General features: G+C 38.5%; 1 pseudogene; it reads left to right on the top strand.

The window, feature by feature from the left end:
- Window positions 1-2,159: 2,159 nt before the first annotated feature.
- LOC102246002 lies at window positions 2,160-4,888 on the top strand (annotated as a pseudogene).
- The last annotated feature ends 15,747 nt before the right edge of the window (window positions 4,889-20,635 follow it).

The following is a 20,635-nucleotide window of genomic DNA, read 5'->3' on the forward strand; positions in this document are numbered from 1 at the left end:
TTTAGTAAACAGCACCGATAACCTATACACCAAAAAAATGATTGGGATGTTGAAAAATACATTTGAAAAAAATGAAGTCTTAAACAATTTAAATTACTTAAAAGTGATATTTTCTTATTTTCATTTACATAAATGGGTTTTATACCATTGTCTCTCAGGAAAATGACCACTCTGCTGCACTTGCCAGGTGCAGTAAGGGAGACAAAACCCTGAGTGAATTAGGGAAACTATTTCTCAAATGCCAAAGTTCAGTAAAAAGATCACATTTAATTAAAATTTTAAAAATAAACTCGGGAGTAAAGAAACTTACCCCCCCTAATCAAGAAATAAATCTTTGTCGCATATGAAGTGTTATCAACTGGCAAATGTACAGAACAATCTCTTTGTTTATCTCTATAAACAAAGTGCTATCTAAATGTGATTTTGTTTTCTTTGAAAGCAATTACGAAGTTCCAAAGTCCCACTTTGGAAACATACACAAGTTCTTAAAGACTGGATGTGAAATTTTTTTTATATAAAGGGAACTGCCCTAACTGGTTTGGCTCAGTGGATAGAGCGTTGGCCTGCCGACTCAAGGGTCCCAGGTTTGATTCCGGTCAAGGGCATGTACCTTGGTTGCAGGCACATACCCAGTAGGGAATGTGCAGAAGGCAGCTGATCAATGTTTCTCTCTCATGTATGTTTCTAACTCTCTATCCCTCTCCCTTCCTCTCTGTAAAAAAATCAATAAAATATATTTTTTAAAAAGAAATAAAGGGAATTTAAAAACAAGAAACACCCCATTCATATTTGTAATATGGCTTTTCAGGGAGGGGTGGTTGGTGAGGAAGAGATTATATCTGAAAGGAATATGATTCTGAGGGTGACTTGTAAATATTGTAGCCTAGATTTCAAAGGCAAAGAGAGCAATAGGAAATCATGAGCTGTGATGTTGAGAAGTCTATGAGAACCTATCAAAAAGATATGTTCTCCATGTTTTTAGTACATATATGAAAGGCTTTGTAGAATTGCAGGGAAGTAGGATTCTAATTCAGCGTCTCTCAGGTCCAATGCTCCTCTTCATAAAAGTCTCTGTCATTTCCCAAAGACCCAAGAGGGCAGCAAAGCAAGTGGAAGTTACACTCACATCCTCCCAGGACCAAACTGGAATTACAGTGAAAATATAGAAGTCTAGATGAAAAAAAGGATTCAGAACCAAAGATTTGCAGAAGAAACCACACGGAGACTGGTAAGAAAAGCAGATAAGTGAAAAGGACTGGCCCCGCACGCAGTGCCGCAGCTGAGCATCCGAAGGGGTGTCCCACCTGCAAAGCCCCCGCCCCCAGGAGCTTGGTGTCTCACCCCATGCCAGGCTCCCCAGCCCGGAGCACCAGAGCCTGGGAGAGGATTCAGAACCAAAGATTTGCAGAAGAAGCCACACGGAGACTGGTAAGAAAAGCAGATAAGCGAAAAGGACTGGCCCCGCACGCAGTGCCGCAGCTGAGCATCCGAAGGGGTGTCCCACCTGCAAAGCCCCCGCCCCCAGGAGCTTGGTGTCTCACCCCATGCCAGGCTCCCCAGCCCGGAGCACCAGAGCCTGGGAGAGGAGCCCACATAATAGCTATCTGTGCAAATGAACGGGGACTCTGTCCTCCAGGGAAAGACAGGAGTCTGCTAGAAACCAAGGCAACCTCTTAAAGAGCAAGCACACAAATCTTGTTGGCAGCTTCTCACCCTGAGCTCCTGCAGAGGGAGGGTGGTGTGCAGTGGGCCAGAGAAGTGAAGGAGAGACCAGGTGGTGTGGCTCCAGGGAGAGAGCTGAAGGGACAGCAGCCAGGGTCCCTGACAGGAGCTGCCCCCCACAGGAGATCTATCAGTTGCCCCCTCCCAATTCCCGGCGGCCCTGCCCTGCCGAGCACAGCTCTTGAGTCTTAAAACTTTTTGTAGTTGTCTAAGACAGAAATAGCTCAAATAAAACAGCAAGCTACTGCTTACTGACATCATCAACAACAGAAAGCCTTCGAATTCAAACTTCTGAATGGAAGACACATAGCACTAAAGGACAAGTTGCTGAAGCTGGAGTGAGCCACTGAGTCCGTAGATTCTTGTACCATCAACCGAGGCAACACCTTCATTGGGTCTGACATCACCATCATGCTTCAGCTTGCAATGGCGATGATATGGGCTTTGTTGACCTGGTTTCATCACAACAGGAGATAAACAGATGGTCGGATACAGTTCTAAGACTTGAGGCTGAAGTTAGTCGTTGGAGAGGTTTTGTTCAGACTTCCACAGCTAACAGCTTGGCTCACAATGAAATCTACAAACTGCAAAATACCATGGAGAAACTTCAAAAGAAGTGAAATAAGGCAACTGGTGAAATAGCAGTATTGCATCATGTTATCCACAGAAACTGGCAGAAATAGGTTATAGGCATCAAGATAAAATAAGTGAATATGAAGGAAGAACTGGGAAATCTGTTACATCAGGACAGCTTGGGAATTGGAGTAACTGATGCCTTTAACAGTCCTGATATGCAAAAATCTATTCAAGTTCTACAAACTGAAATAAAGATCAAAGAGCTTGAGTTTGGAATTAAATATTTAATTCTTCTGCAGAAAACGAGAGTGATGTTTTAAGGAGAGAATAAGACCAGATAAATGAGGAAAAGAAAGAAACAATTAAAGAATGTGAATTGAAGCCTTGTATTAAAAAAGTAAGGTGATACCGTGACAGAAAAGGAATGAGTTCTTCCACAGAGGTCATCCGTGGAGGAATTGTTCAGAGTGCAACATGCTCTGTCTGATACTGAAAATGAAATAATGACACTGCGAAGCTTGAACCAGTGTAACAGTCTCATTGATGACAGTCTGAAAATTAAAGACCGAATTCAAGTTTTAGAAAAAGAAAATTCATTATTAAGTCAAAAAAAGAAAGCATTTCAACTGCCACTTTTAAAATTAAACAGTGAGTGTAAAGGAATTAAAAGTACAGCTATAAGAGATGTTAATTTGGATTCAAAAGTAAATCATTTAACATACAACTTGAAAGCCAAGGATTAAAAACTCAATCAGATAGTAGCTGAGTTAAGGGAGCTGGACCAACCAAAACAATAACCTGCCAAGCACATGGTTTTGATAAAAGATCAGCGATCAAAACAACAAAATGAAGGAGATAGCATCATCAGTAAGTGAAAACAAGCTCTAGATGATGGAAAATAGAGAGTTCGTCAACTTGAAGGTGATAAAATGAACATCACCGAAGTCAGACATGCAGAAAGAAAAATTAATTCAATGTGAATTGACTGTTAATGATTTCTATGTAACCAAGGAGAGGCCTAAATAGAAGATTTAGTAAGTTAGCTATATTAGTCACAAAAATATAATTTAAATGTCCAGAAGCAGAACTTTGAGTTTAAGGAACATATTAAACAAAATATAAGGGAGCTTTCTAGAGTCCAATGTTTGGAGAAGGAATTAGCACAGATTCAGCTCAGCATAGGGCAGCTTCCCAATGCCAAGGATGCTCTTTTTGGTCAGCTGGACCTTATTTTACCACAGCCCTCCACCTGATTAATTACTTCAGAATCCACAGAGTCTCTTAAGGCAATTAAATCGGATGAACTGATTGAGTCTTCTAAATTATTCCAAGAAGAGGTATAAGAGCTGAGAAACCAGTGCAGGACAAAGAAGCAACAATTAGAACCCTCGAGAAAGAAAATCAGAGATTGTCTGATCCAGTTGCTGCCACCTCTAAACTAGATAGATAACTACTTGAACAAACTGATTCAGAAATTGAGCTGCTAAAGGTGAAACAAGATGTTTTTTACAAAACTTGCTTAAGGACAAAGAGCTCTTAAAGCAAAAAGTGATGAATTGCTTTCTGTAAGTGAAAAATTTACCATGAAGTGAGCAAAATGAACCTTTGAGTCAGACAATAACCAACTTGAAGGACAGAACATTGCATTTTGAAGTGGACATGTGTAAACTAAAACAGGAAAATGAAAAAAAATAGTAGAAACATCGAGGGAAAAGGAAACAGAAAATCAAGCGGCAAATATGTGACTTTCTAGAGCAGTGGTTCTCAACTTTCCTAATGCCGTGACCCTTTAATACAGTTCCTCATGTTGTGGTGACCCCCAACCATAAAATTATTTTCGTTGCTACTTCATAACTGTAATTTTGCTACTGTTATGAATCATAATGTAAATATCTGATATGCAGGATGTATTTTCATTGTTACACTGTTAACGGGTCCTTCGGCCCCCAAAGGGGTTGCGACCCACAGGTTGAGAACCTCTGTTCTAGGATGGGGAAAGGGGAAAAATTGGAATATGTTGCAATGACGGAGAAGGCTCTTGTTTTAGAGCAACTATTGAAGGAAAAAAAAACAGGGCAAGACCGAGGAATTAAATCAGCTTTTAAATGCAGTTACATCAATGCAAGAAAAGACAGTTATGTTTCAACAGGAGAGAAATGAAGTCATGTTGGCAATAAAACAGAAACAAATGGAAAACCGTACCTTAGTAAAAATATGTTCAATACTTGTGTGAAAAAGAATTATGCTTAAACCAGGAGCTGGAGAGATGGCTGAACCATACTTTAGAATCAGAAGGTCCTCCTTTTCTAGAAGCTTGGGCTGCAGAAGATACAGCAGCTAAACTAAGAAGGAAAGCTGCAATATTGGAGGGAAACATCACTCATCTTCTAACGAAATGGAAAAGGCAAGCCATCAAGCCAGTTTGCAGGTAGAGTCATTGCAGAACAATTGAATCGTGGTCGCCAAGGAGAGAGATGGAATTGCATTGCAGCTGTCTGTTTCTCGGGGACAAGAAAAGCAGTCAGCTCACGCACTGCTAGCTAAGCTGGCGTTGGTACTAGCTGAATGGGTGGAGAAGGCAGACATCTAGAAGGAAAACTGGTGGTGTTACAGGGATGTCTGGATAAAGCGAATCTGGCTTGGATCAGAAGGGAGAATAAATGACAGAATTTATAAAACAAAATGAGGTCCAACAGGAAGTGCTGGATGACGGACAAAAGAAATTGATAAACTTGCTAAGCAGTACAGAAGGGAAAGTTGGCAGAATCCAAATGAGAAATCTTTTTATGGGGTATTGTCAGTCACCAAAACATAAAAGTCATGAAGTGTTACAATTAATGGGAAGCATTCTGGGTATCAAAAGTGAAGCAATGGAACAGATGTTCAATGAAGATCAAGGTGGTGTTACCAGGTGGACCACTGGGTGGCTTAGATCACAAAATGTCCTCAGCACATCTCTGAGACCAAGGTAGCAGTTCATGCTTAAGAGGTTTTTTTTCCCAGAACTTTTTGTTGAATATCTTGAAGCAGAATCCCACTTAGCTTTTTTCCCAGCAAAACACTCTGCTTGTGCCCAGCGGGTATGGCTCAGCAGTTGAGCATCGACCTATGAAGCAGGAGGTCAGGGTTTGATTCCCTGTCAGGGCACATGCCTGGGTTGTGGGCTCGATCCCCAGTGTGGGGTGTGCAGGAGGCAACCGATAATGATTCTCTCATCATTTCTCTCTCTCTCTCTCTCTCTCTCCCTCCCTCCCTTCCTCCCTCCCTCCCTCTCTGAAATCAATAGAGGAACCCCACTCTGCTTGTGATAGGAAGCCTCTAGATCAGGGGTGGGCAAACTTTTTGACTCGAGGGCCACAATGGGTTCTTACACTGGACCGGAGGGCCGGAACAAAAGCATGGATGGAGTGTTTGTGTGAACTAATATAAATTCAAAGTAAACATCATTACATAAAAGGGTACGGTCTTTTTTTTTTAGTTTTATTCATTTCAAATGGGCCGAATCCGGCCCGCGGGCCGTAGTTTGCCCACGGCTGCTCTAGATCAAGCATGTCAAACTCAAACGTAAACAAGGTTTACATTTATATGGGCTACAAAAAAACAAAAGCTTCAATTTTCATAGAAGCGTAGGTTTATGTCGATAGAAACATGCTGGATACAAAGGGCTGAAATAAATGAGTAATCACTAACATAAAATAATAGAACATTTTAATAAAAATTAATATTTTTTCTTGAATATTAACTCACCAGACACTGAATAACTGCACAAATAAGTGTAATGCAAATAAACCTATTTTTTTGTTCTCCAAAAGGGAAATATTTCCTGTTGCACACACTAAACAAGTCAGTCCAAGACTAATGACATGGCAATCAGCTGCTAAAATATTCACTGCTGGTGTTAGTGGAGAGAAATGGTGCACCTGTACATAAGGCGTGTAAGGGAAATGAATGCAACACAATTATAGTACTCAGGCATTAGCGAATGTTGTAGTTCGTTATTAATAACTAGAGGCCCAGTGCATGAATTTGTGCACAGGTGGGGTCCCTCAGCCTGGCCAGCGATCGGGGCTGATCTGGGTCATCTAGACCAGTCCCAATTGGCTGGACCCCAACAGCATCTGCCCCCTGGTGGTCAGTGCACGTCATAGCGACTGGTCGACCGATCGGTTGGGCACTTAGCATATTACGCTTTTTAAAAAAAAATATACTTTATTGATTTTCTACAGAGAGGAAAGGAGAGGGATAGAGAGTTAGAAACATCGATGAGAGAGAAACATCGATCAGCTGCCTCCTGCACACTCCCTACTGGGTATGTGCCCGCAGCCAAGGCACATGCCCTTGACTGGAATCGAACCCAGGACCCTTGAGTCCACAGGCCGATGCTCTATCCACTGAGCCAAACCAGTTAGGGCATATTACGCTTTTATTATATAGGATTATGTATAACAGGATATTGTAAAATGTAAGTTAACAAAATTTTAATTAAAACGTTTCTTACATACTGTTATATTGGCTGGGCCACAAAAATATTCATTGTGGGCTGCATGTGGCCCACAGGCAGCGAGTTTGACATGCTTGCTCTAGGTTTACCAGGAAAGACAAACACACCAGGCTCTGTATTAACTGGGCTGGGTTGCTGCCTGGTCATTCAGATATTAAAGCTTCCAAAGTGATGCAAATGTACAGCTAAGGTTGAAAACCGCCGTCTCACAGTTTTATATTATTATTAGAGGCCCGATGCATGAAATTCATGCAAGGGGCTCGGCCCTCGCAGCCTCAGCCGGCCCTTGCAGCCCCTTGCAGCCCCTTGCAGCCCTCTCAGCCCCTTGTAGCCTTGACCGGTTCTTGCAGCCCCGGCTTCCTCCAGAAGGTTGTCCTGACAATCGTTCTGCTGTTTGATCTAATTAGCATATTAGCTCTTTATTATATAGGACTAGAGGCCCAGTGCACAAAAATTTGTGCACTCGGGGGGCGGGGGGAGGGGGTTCCCCCAGCCTGACCTGTGCCCTCTCCCAGTCTGGGACCCCTCGGCAGATAACGACCTGCTGGCTTAGGCCTCCTCCCGGGTGGCAGAGGGCAGGCCCAATCCCTAAGTGCAGCCCCTGGTCAGGCTCAGAGCAGGGCCGACATGCACAGAGCAGGGTGGATCGGGAGGTTGCAATGCCACCCTCAGTCACGCTCAGGGTAGGGCCGATTGGGGGGTTGGGGCACCGCCCCCTGTCACACTCAAGGCAGGGTCGATGGGGAGGTTGCGGTGCCACCCCCTGTCACGCACAGAGCAGGGCCCCTGTACTCAAGAATTATGCCATGCTTCTTGATTTTCCTCAGAGTCCAGAACAAAATTGCTTCCAGCCAGCTTTCACGTGCTCAAAAGCACTTGGTTTCATAAAGGACTTAATTGAGAAGAAACTAGAAAGAACCCAATCTGAGGATGTCACGAGGATTTCAAAAGGTTGAATGTGAATAAAAAGAGCAAAAGAGTAGGTGAGGGCTACTTGGTAGAAACAAATTGTTCCCTGAATTAATAACAGGGTTTGTATATTTCTAGGCAGAAAGCTAGGGAGAGAGAGAGCAATGGAAATGGAAAGCCTCTAGGAAGAGTGTAGTTTGGAGGGCGAGAAAAATGTGGCCTCAGGAGCTTTGAACTCATGAAGCTGAAACATAGCCCAGTGAAAGATTCTTTAAATTTGAAAGACCAAGTGACCAGTCACACCACTAACCTGATGCAAAGCAGTGTCTCTTAGGGGCAGGAGCATTGCCACCGTTACTTTTCCCAATACAAACAAAGTGTAAGAATTTGTAATGATACTTATTTTTTTATAATGATTCTTATAAAACGAAAATGCAAACAAGGGTGTATTTGAAACGCAGGGAATGTAGTCCCTAAAATGCGATATATGTATAACCCGTTTCCTTAATTTCATACAGAATTTTAGTCTCTATTTACTCATTATGTTTTGCTGTTTCCCCTATGCTTTTTCTCTTCTTTCTTCTTTTTAAAAAAATCATTTGAGATATTTACTTTTCAGAGCACCAGAGAAAAGAGTTAACTGAAAATTGAGGAAATAAGCAAATAAACAATGACCTCCCCTTCCCTCAGATATATACACATAGCACATTTACATGCCTTATTGTAAACATTCTGCTACATCTTTCCTCCACCTGCTACAAGGAGTTAGATAATCTGTTTTTAACAGGAAAGATAAATGCACCAAATGTCACTGAGCCTCAGGGGGATCAGAGATGGTAAAACAAGTGCTTTAATGTTCTGATTTCCTTTTTCTAATGTATGTGCTGCATTATATTTTCAACCCAATCTCTGAAACCACACAGCGGAGTCTGGCCCCTGCATGGGCTAAGGAACATTTGCACCGATGAATCAAGCAGATATTTAATCATCCGTTCATTTGTAGGTATGTGAAGGGTTTGGAAGGAATGACATCACTAAATGAGGATGAGATATGATGACATTGGGTAAGGGCTATTTACACACAGTCTAATAATGGCAGTACTTGTATTATTTCTAAGCTGGATTCTTTTAAGCCCTAGGTATCTTTGTTGGTGGTGCTTCATAGCTGACCTTCAACATAATAAGGCAGGCAATTAATGAGCACTGATAAGCTTGAAGACTATAGTTTGTGTGCTTCACAGATCTCACAACTTACTGCCATCGATGGATATAAAATTTACTTGAAAGGGAAGCAGAATTACAACGGTGATGAATGATATTTAGTCTGCAGGAGGAAGGAAGCAAGAAAGAATAAAAGCGAGACATCCAGAAAGCAAGCTACAAAAATAGAAAGAAAGAGAAGGAGGGAGAGAAAGAGGGGGGAGTTAGGGAAGTAGGGAGGTAACAAGCTCCAACATGGAGGATTCAATTTTTTGGAGCCAGAATGGTGAAGTTGAAATTTACATAAAGCTTTGAAAGATTGTGGTAGCCTTTTGACAAGTGAAGAAAATAAGAATCAGTAGCACAAAGGTGATTAATTTCCAATAACATTAAAATTTCTGTGGTAGACAGTGTGTACCATGAATTTGCCATCTGTTTGACCAGTGTCCAGACTGGCTAGCACTGACTTGATGCTTTGGGAGTTAACGGGCAAGGGGAGGTCCCGAAAGAAGCCTGGCATCATGGAGACAGGAATATGCTTAAAATAACTCAAGTTCAAAGTGGCTTCTTTGAGGTCACTCTAGATCAGGGGTGGGCAAACTTTTTGACTCGAGGGTCACAATGGGTTCTTAAACTGGACCGGAGGGCCGGAACAAAAGCATGGATGGAGTGTTTGTGTGAACTAATATAAATTCAAAGTAAACATCATTACATAAAAGGGTACGGTCTTTTTTTTTTTTAGTTTTATTCATTTCAAACGGGCCGGATCCGGCCCGTGGGCCGTAGTTTGCCCACGGCTGCTCTAGATTATTTAGATTATTGAGTCTAAAAGACCTAGGCGAGGATGATGCCACTTAGTTCAATTTTATTCTTTATGTAATATGAGTTTTTAAAACTGTATTTAAAGAAAATACTTCTGACAGTTATTTGATGAATGAATTAGAGAAGTAACAGGTATAGAGATATCAGTTAGGAGAATAATAAGCCATACAAAATGTAAATAAAGACAGAATACTTTTTCTTTAGCCATCATTTAAACTTTCTCAAACAGGAGTGTTTTAAATAAAGTAATTATAGCTAAGTCCATAAGTAGATTTCTTTGTTAGTAAAATAAACTAAATATATTTTAAAATATAATTAAAATGTGGCAAGGAATATATTTTTACATAAAGGTGTGTGTCTATAATTTGTGACTCTATAAAATGTTTTAAGGGCTGGATATGGAAAATACCAGGTAGGCAGACTTAACAATGATTCAAAGTCAAACTCACCTTTGCTAGTACGCTAATATTTAAATGTTTGTCTCTCCATAAATTAAAATATTTCAGTGTATCCTGATTGCTAGTGTCTGACTCATTTACTGAAATGCTACTGTCATCACTTTGTTCACCTACTTTCGGTGCCTCCTCACATCTTTTCCAATAAATCCGTATTCCACAACTCAAAATTCTAGGTTCTTCTAAAGTTATACTAGTCTGTAATACCATCTTATTCCTACAATTTAAAAAACAAACAAACACCTTCTGGTTAACTCAAGGTAGCGTTTCAGTACTCACGGAATATAGCATGTGCTTTCTTGCTTACTCTGTGCCTATGCTCAGGTAGTTCTCCGTGCCAGAACCTTTTCCCCATCCTCATCTCTGTCTTCTAGATTTTGGTCCATGTGCCCTTCCACAAATACAATGACTCTTCTTGCATGACCACTTCCTGATCATCCAGACCATCCTTCAAAATTCTGCACGCTTTGTTTGGAAACCCACAAATGATACATTAATTTTCCTTTATGTAAGCCAGTGTATATGTAGTACAAAAAGAGCTTTTTACAGAATGATAACTAAAAGTTTGAAAGTGGGGGAAAATCAGTCTTTTATTATTTGTAAATATATTTTAGGAGGGTTTTTTTTTTCCTGTATGACAGTCAACCTAGAACTACATGGTGTTTGTGTGTGTGTATACATGTGTGTGAGTGTGTGTGTATGTATGTGTATTTGTACATATATTGAACAAGTATCATCCAAAGTCAAATTTTGCAACTAAATTCCTAGTAAACTGCATCATGAGATGAAGATAAATATCTTGACATTGTTTATCCTGCCATGTTAAATATGCACAGTTATTGTTAGCACCTTTTTTACTGTCCTACATCAACCGCAGCCATAATTGTCCAAGTAGTCATGTGCCTGGTCTCAGCCATCAAGATTTTTGTACTTGGAAAAATCCAACGTTCTGCCTGGCTGTGGGGTCCCTGCCCTCCCTGACTGCCATGGAAGTTCTCATTGAGCTGATTGCCAGAGTGATTGAAGGCAGTGCACTCTCCATTACTAAAGTTCAAAAACGTTCCTTTCTCAGATAGTAGGTTTTCTGATAACAGGGAATGAAATGTAGAATTATCAGAGAAACACTGTAAAATTAGGATATTCCTGACTCAATAATCAGTCTGGTTTTGGTGATAAACAAAAAGAATGGATCTGTACACAATCACTGAAAAAAAAATGTTTACCAATGAGTCAGTGACTATTTTAATTTCTCTCAGAACCAGAATGCTCCAGTAATTAATTAAATAGAGAGACTTAGTTCTTTGTCAACACAATCTCTTGCCTAATAAGAGTTATAATTCTCCTTCTTTCATAATGCAAACATTAATTGAGTAGCTGCTTTAAACACATCATTGTGTTTGGCACTAGAGATAGTAGAAACATAAAATAAAATAAAAAAAACTATTTGCTCAGACTGGATTTTAGACCACTTTATTTTTATTACGTGTGCATTTATATAATATCTGGATAAATTATTGGATATCTGGTGACAGGAATTTTGTCATAGTAAAATTTTTTGGATCCCAGCATATTTTCTGGCACCTGGCACATAGAAACCCTTTGTTTTATGTTTGTTGAATTGATTGAGTTGAGTGGACTCAATTTCAGTTAAAAAGGGGCTTTCAATGTTTATAGTAAAGGGGCACACTGGTATATATTGAAATATGTATCCATTTCTTTGGGTTAGTTTTCCATTCACTCTTAATCCATCCGTAGATAGCATAATACTATCTAGATGGCATAATTTTAATTTTCATCTTCATGCTATTATTTAAATTCTGCCTATGTGAATGTTTTTCTTTGGTATTTAGTCTTATTAAGGGTATCAGTCCCTCATATTTGACCCATCCTTGAGCCTGCTTTATTAAAACTTATGTCATTCTATATGTGCATATCTATAAAGCAATTGCCATGAGGACACATTGCCAGTTGACTACTTTAGAGATGCTTGGGGCGACATATGCACTAAGTAAAAGTGTTTCTTAGAATACAAGATTTATATTTCAAATCTGTTTCCAGCTGTTCTATTGTAAGTGAAAGTGAATGATACTGAACCAATTATGAAATCATGTGTCACTCTCCTGGTGATGGAAAATGGGCTAGACATTGAATGTCATCAACTCTACTAAGTACAGACATTCCATCAACCTTACAAACTTAGTGTTTCTAGACAACCAGGGTTACCTAATGGCTGTCAGGTGGGCACTGAAAATTTGGTACTCCCTGAGGGTAATCATCTATAAAGATTTAACTGGTGTACCTTTCAACATGCATAGATCATTTGCAACATCCTCTGTCTCGTATACTGTCAGTTGGGTTTTCTCTGGATCACCATGATTGAGCAAGGCTTTTTGTCTGGACCACAGGCTGCAGTGGAACTGGTAGGTTCTTTCATACTCACCAAATATCTTCATGGTGGAACTAAAAGAGAAAAACAAATGGTTAGAGGAAGACTGAAATGATATCAGACTCTATGGGGGAAAAGCCTATCAATGTTTAAAATAAATACAACACCAAAAAGCTTCCTGCATCAGCATGAAGGAGCAAAATATGTCTTTGAAATATCTGTCAGTAGCTAACCTTTCAGCTACACTTTAATGTCCATATGCCTCTCAGGAAGGCATAATGCCTCTATTTTTTCAATTTATAATTGGGGAAAAATAATGGAAGATTTAAGATCAACCTGAGGAGTGGCAATGGGAAAGTAATTGGAGATTCTGTAACACATACAGTTGTGTTTATCTACACTAATAAAAGACAAACATGCAAATTGACCATACCTTTGCTACGCCTTAAGCCACGCCCATCAGCCAATCAGAGGGAATATGCAAATTAACTCAACCAAGATGGCGGCCGGCAGCCACGGAGCTGGAGCAAGCAGGAGGCTTGGTTGCCCCAATGCTGGAGGAAGCCAAGCTTCCCACCTGCCATGGCCTGGCTCTGAGCTCCACTCAAAGCAATGAAGTTTCAATTATAGAAGGTAAATAAATCGCAGAATTAAAAAAAAAAGAAAAAAAGGAGAGGCTGGGAGCTTAAAAGCTTAAGGCAAAATTTGAATTGAATTTTGTCTAAAGAGTCAGTTCTATAGTTTTTTCTGGCACAGTTCAGATATAATCCAAGATGTCAAACTAAGTAGAAAAATTCATGATGACAAATCTTTAAAAACATAATTTATTACGATCATATCAGCAATATTAATAATATGAAACATTTGAATACATATTTCTATGTTCCTGGCTCAATAATATGTGCCATTATATTTTAGATTAATTCTTACAACACCTATTGAAATAGATACTATTTTCCTCCCTATAGTTTATAGATAAGCACATTGAGGTTCAGAGGATGTAAGTAATTTGCCCACAGCTAACTAGGTGAAGATGGAGTTTTAATCCAGACAATGTAGGTCAAGAAGCTGTGGTATATCCTCAAAAGATAGATCATCTCTTGTTATTAATTAATGAGATAATTTGATTCTTCTATTCATGTGAAGACACAAGAGTTGATATGAAACCTCTCAAGTATGGGTAAATTATCTGTCTAATCCCTTTTTTTGAAAGGCATTAGTGCCTACACTAAATTTGTGATATTTAGCAGTGATGATTTAAATGTATTTTTCTTTTATTTCATTCATTTATTTAAAAAATAGTTATTGAGTGGCAGGTAATCTAACAGGTGCTGGAAAAACACTACTGAAATAAGCATAGCGCAACCCTCGTGGACTCCGCGGGAAGGCAGGCATCAGCACGCATTTAGGTAAGTGTTACACAGGAAAAAGGTCTTTGAGAATATACTGCTCAGACAAATTTAAATGAAAGGCTCGCAGGAAAGCTCTCGCCAAGGAGGCTGTATTTAATTAAGCTTGTGTTCAAAGGATAAGTTAGTGTGTTAGTCAGGCATTTTGTTTATTACATAAACAAAAGAAGCAGTAAAGTCACCAGAAACCACCTCGCTGCTGAATTCAGTGGACATTTTATCCTTTGGTTTTCCTGACTTCTTTAGTTGTTATCACCCTTGACCACACGTTCATCACCTCACCCAAGCACTGCTATCAGGTTGCTCCTTTTCAGTTTCCTTTGTAAATATTTTCTTTCCTACACCCACACTTTAAATATTGTATTTCCTCAGAATTATCACGTAGGCTCTTTTCTCAATTCATTCTCTCTTACCTAGGTGAGTCTGTCCATTCCTATAGCTTCAGCTACGATTGCTGTATTGATGACACCCACAGCTAGTCTGTGTTCTGTATCTTAAAGCATGTCTTTCATTACTCAGTGGCTTATACCAGACATATGAACATCACCCTTGACTTCTATTTCTTCCTCTCCCTCACTCATATCTAATCAGCCTCTAAGTCCTAAATATTATATTTATAGTTACATAAATATAATTTTTATTCCCACCTGCCATTACCAATCATCTCATGTCTAGAATACCACAGAGCATCAAACTATGGGTTTAGTTTTATCACCTAATCATTGCTTTCCAAAGAATCCAGAGCAATGTTTTAAAAGCACAAATCTTTTGCCCTAGCTGGTTTGGCTCAGTGGATAGAGTATTAGCCTGCGGACTGAAGGGTCCCGGTCAAGGGTGCATACCTTGATTGCAGGCTCAATCCCTGGCCCCTGTCAGGGTGTGTGTGGGAGGCAACCAATCAGTGTGTCTCTACATTGATGTTCCTCTCTGTCTCTCCCTCTCCCCTCCACTCTCTCTAAAATCAATGGAAAATATCCTCTGGTGAGGATTGGAAAAATAGCACAAATCTTTTGTTACAATTTGCCTAACCTATCATAACTATATTAATTGGAAATATTTCAGTTATACATGAGAGACACCAACTCAAATTAGGTTCAGCAGGGAGAGAGAATTTGTTGGCTGTCATAACTGAAAATTTTCAGGATGAATTTCAGCTATCATTAAATTTAGAAAAACAATTAATTAATTGATTAGTTAAGGTTTTTCTCCTGGCTCTTCATTATGTGCCAGCTTTATTATCAAGAAAGTCCTTCCCAAAAGAGGATAAAGATGAACATGAAAAGCTATAAGCTTTTAGTCAATCAGTTTATAATGCATAGCAGAAATAGTTGCTCTTTTTCCAATTTATTTTAATAAAATGCTAGCCTAATTGGTACATATTTATTTAACCAGGCTGGGATAAGCACCCACTCAAAAAACTTGGGAATGACGATGAACTCACATGAAACCCACGTACTGAGATTAGAAAACTATTGTTCATTGAAAATAACATTTCTAATATATGGGCATTGATATGCAATAGCCAAATTGCCACATATCTCCAAAGACCCGCTGAATTTTATGCTCTTCTACCTGCTCACCTGTCCAGCCCATCTGTAACTCTTATCGCTTCCTATCTGCTGGTCCACCCATAATGAGCTCTTTGCTATTCCCCAAACATGTCTCATATATGCAGACATTCACAAACACAATTGTACTGGTCAGAAACAATTTCCAATTTTCTCAAACTCCCTAAACTTCCTTCATGTCACTATTTTGACATCATTTCCTCCAAGAAACGTTCCTGACCCTCTATTTATAGGTTAGCTGTTCCTTTATTGCCTAACTACCAGCCTGTCTTCCCCTCATAGGTATTAAAGTCAGGCCCAGTGTCTTGTCCATTACTGCATTCCCAGCTCTCAGCACAGTTCTTGGACTCAAGAAATCTAAATAAATAATCTTGGAAAAATTAATAAAACTTTCCGGAATTTCTTCATCTGCAATTTCACTGTAACAATACATTACTAACAAGGTTATTTTGTGCTTTTAAAGAGACAATGTCCACAAAGTATTTAATCTATTGCTTCATGGAGCTAGAAGTTATATAACTATTTCCTTTCTTCCTTCCTATAAAATGGAAATAACTTGTCAATTCACTTCATGAAGCTGAAACCCATATAATATTTTAAAGTATAATTGTTGTTGTAGAGCAGAGTTCTTCAAATTAAAGGGAGAGAAGCCAAATTGAGCCTACTGCCTAATTTGAATTTTATATTTTTAAAATGTTTACATTTTAAATAGTTATATATTTATCTATACAATATCCTTAATGTTATTGCTTGTCTCCCAAAGCCTAAAGTATTTGCTATATGGTCCTTTAGGAAAAAGTTTGCTGACTCTGCCCTAGAGTATTCCATAATTAATTTATATGTGATTGGAAAGTAGAATTCAGCAACCCTTTGGAGGGCTGGGCATGGTAAGTACTAAAGCCCTTTTTGTCATTCAGTGTATAATTTTTAATTCAACTTAACATATTGAAAGACTTATCAATAAAATTATTAAAAGGAAAAAGGAATTTGTTACTGTGCTTTGAGGCACTGGCTCTTTTTGAAAATCTGGGATTTCTGCTCAGATAAAGGCATGTATGCAAACACATTAAAATTTTCATAGATTTCCATCCAAGCCTAGCCTTCCTGCTTCCTATCTATGAACTATGCAAAAAAAATTCAAGGACCATGAACTTAAAATTTCTGCTCTATTTTTGTTGCCAAAAATTTAGTTGTATATAAAGAGTGAAAATGAATGCAAAACTCACAGAGACAGACTTTTTCTATTTGTATCAGATGTTTATTTTCCTTTTAGAGAGGGGAAGTGAGCTGGCCTCAATAAGAAATTGGCTGATAGACAGTACTGACTCTGAAGTTGATTTTAGCTGCTCTTCTTCCTTCAACAGCAAGATATTTTAAAAAGTAAATTATAAATATGGGCTATGTAGGCAGCTATATTATAATTCTCCAATGGGATTGCCATACCTCATCTTTCATTTGAATATTGGGGAAGCGAAATATTCATGTCAAAGTAAAACTCTTGATAAAGCTTTCAGGAATTTACTTAATGCACTCCAACCTCATGGGTTTGGCTCCATGCTCCGGAGCTGAAAATAGCTAACAAATGGCTTTCCAGCATTGCCTGGGTTTGATTGTATTTCTGTTCTGTTTGTGGGCATGCATGATATAGAGAGATGACTTCATATCTATTTAATTGTTCTCTCATTAAGAAACTTGCTTTAAGTGTTTCTTAGTCAGAGATACTTTCATTTCATCTCATCCACAGTCTAGACATTGCAGGGTTAAAAACAAATTAAAAATCCCTTCCAAAATGAAAGTAGCAAAAAGACAAAAAATCTGGAATAAATGTTCAAAGTTCAAAACATGCACACACATGTTGAAGCACAGGGTTTTGTTTAGGTATGCTGTACATACCTGGGTAGATTACATGTATGTTTCCCAATATTAAAATTAGTTTATTAACTACTTGAAGGAAGTATGGTCATTTCAAAAAAATGTTCCCAAAACAATATTTACATTGAATTCTCCCTGCCCTGTGGGTGAACTCAGGAAGGTGGATTTTAGGTGAAATAAGTTTTCTAGATATAAGATGAGCTCTTCATTTTGCTCCACGGTGGGTGAGAAGAAATTTGGGGAAACTGAGAATTGCATTGAGACCCAAGAGGGCTCATGAGCAATGCCGCTGGCTGCAGGTCAGAACAGAAGGTTTCAGGAGAACACAAGACTGTTTCTGTGGGAGTGGTCACTCATTTCCTATCCTAACAGTTATAATGCAGCCTATGCTAATTCAACCCACAATTGTTTGAATAAACTTTTGGTGAAGTATCATTGAAGGTCAGTGTCAAGATAAATACATAAGCCTTTGTCTTCAAGGTGCTAACCAGAGTGAGAGAGAGGATGCATGTGACTAATTCTAACAGAAGGCATGCTAGACTTTTTAAAATTAAAAGCAGAGATCTGCCTCAAGTCATAGTAGCAAATGTGTCCCTCAAAAGAAGGAAATCACTCAGGAAAATTTTTATGCACTCTGAACATTCATTCCTCAGTGACGCCTTAAAAACTACATGCTGTGGTTGTTATATTTAGGATCATTTATTTTTACCCCAGAAGGTATCCAACTTATAGTAGAGTCGGTTTTTCAACATTTTAATTCTCCAGTATCTAATGCCAATTTTGAATCCCTGACTTAAAAGGTAGCTCCTTACTTCTCAAGCTTTCAGAGAAATGTTGAATGTTATTTATAGTTAGTTTTCATTCTCCCACTTCACAATAGATACCATCAATACAAGAAAATTAAAATCTGTCTGATGATTGGCCCAATGCAAACAAATTGTCCAATAGTATTCTGAAATGATGTGGGAAAAGACCCTCAAGGAAAACAGACTATTTTTCCAACTCCTCCCACACATGGATAGATTTTCATAAAAATAACCCAAATTTTTTAAGAATTTATTAAATAACTAGAGGCCCATTGCAGGAAGATTCCTGCAAGAATAGGGCTTCCTGTGGCCGGAGCAAAGCAGAGAAGGGAGCAAAACTCTCCGAGGCAGGCTTCCCTCCCGCCTCCACTGCCCCGCTTGCTTCTCCACAGCTTCACTCCCTTCTGCAATGCTTGGCTTCCTTCTACATTGTCTTCAGTCTTCGCTCTGTGCCTGCATATGCAAATTAACCGCCATCTTTGTTGGGTTGATTTGCATACTCATCTGATTGGCTGGTGGGCATAGCGGAGTGACAACAATTTGCATGTTTCTCTCTTATTAGTGTAGATTTTCATTATCTTAAATATTATGAGCTGGAGAAATACCTTATATGTTATTGAAAAATATGTATCAAAATATTATTAAAAACACGTTGGAACTGGAAAAGAAAAAAATTAATTATCTGGAAAATTAATTTATCCAGAATACTTTACAATCCAGTATACCAAAAACATATATTAGAAAGCAGGATTAAAGAGAGTGATCACACAGTGATATGTTATTTGATGTAATCCAGTAGATAGTGGGAGTTGGACTTCTCAATGTAATTTCTCTTGAAATCTAAAAGGCATGTTAATATTTTAAAATTCAGACCCTATTCAGCACTACTTTGAAAACAAACAAACAAAAAATAACTATTGAATCTTCATCTCTAAAATTCAGTGCCTTTAATATAAACAGACAAGTGGTCAGGTTCCTAACCTATATCTCATCTTCAAGGTGAAGAACTGTTTTTATATTTATCGGAGAAACTCATGATGAAAAGTAACGTGCTCTTCTGACACATCAAAGAACATTGTGTGAAGAGCCACATTCCAAACTTTGGGTCTCTTTAGAGTTGTTGTTTTTTTCACACAAAGAATTTTATGATTTGACACTTGTGAAAATTATACCTTTAGCTTACTTGGGAAGTTGACTTCAGGGTGGACTAAACTCAGTATCTTCCCACTATCCTTTAAATACAGTTGTATTTTTTATAATTTGTAACTGTGATTAATAAGTAAATAGAATGTTTACTCTATTTTATAATGCTCAAGAATTAAATACTATATACCAAATAGACAAATGCATGTAAAAATAAATACCATTCCCTTTTTATTTTTTGGAATGGCTGCTAACTAGTTGTTACTGATATTTGGTGAAGAGATTAACAAATAAAATTTACACATTATTTTTAACAGCATTTTACCTTATATATCTCTTAAAGCAAAGCTTTCTTCCATTTATCCTGTGAGGAATGTGTGTGTGAGGTCAGACACATGATAAACTCTAGGTAAACATAAAAAATGTTCCTTAAAATGTAATGACATTTGACTATATTCAGTGTATGCATATGTTTTTGATGGGATATACTTGAATCGTCTCAATGGTAAATAATTTATTAGTTTTATATGAAAGCTAGCCTATGTTTTAAGTTTTCTTCCTTCTCAAATATTTATATCTGTCACCCTATACCCCCTATCTTCCCTGTCACTCTCAGCAGATAATCTTTACCAGAAAACAGGTTGGCAATTTCTCCTTAAGATAAACATAATTGTCATATGACCCAGCAATCTCATTTCTGCAATTTTACTAAGATGTATGCTCACACAAGAAAATGACCATGAATGACCATTGTAACTGTATTTGTAATCGCAAAACCTGGAAAGAGCCCATATGTTCTTCAGTGGGTAGATGAATAAGCAAATCATGGTTCATTCTTACAGGACAGCTACTCAGCCATACAAAGTGAACAAATAATTGCTAAACACAACTTGGGTGGATCTTAAGAGCATTGTGTTGAATGAAAAGAAATCTCAAAAGGTTACATATTGTATGATTCCATTTCCACAACAGTTTTTAAAAAAATATATTTTATTGATTTTTTACAGAGAGGAAGGGAGAGGGATAGAGAGTTTGAAACATCGATCAGCTGCCTCCTGCACACCTCCCATTGGGGATGTGCCCGCAACCAAGGCACATGCCCTTGACCGGAATTGAACCCAGGACTCCTCAGTCCGCAGGCCAACGCTCTATCCACTGAGCCAAACCGGCTAGGGCACAACAGTCTTTTATTAATGATTATAATTTATTATGTTTGCCTCATCATTATTTTAGCAAGTTATTTATTTTTTTAGCATGTTATTTTTT

The sequence above is a fragment of the Myotis brandtii genome, unplaced genomic scaffold (genome assembly GCF_000412655.1).
Source record: "Myotis brandtii unplaced genomic scaffold, ASM41265v1 scaffold863, whole genome shotgun sequence".
Taxonomy (NCBI): Eukaryota; Metazoa; Chordata; class Mammalia; order Chiroptera; family Vespertilionidae; genus Myotis; species Myotis brandtii.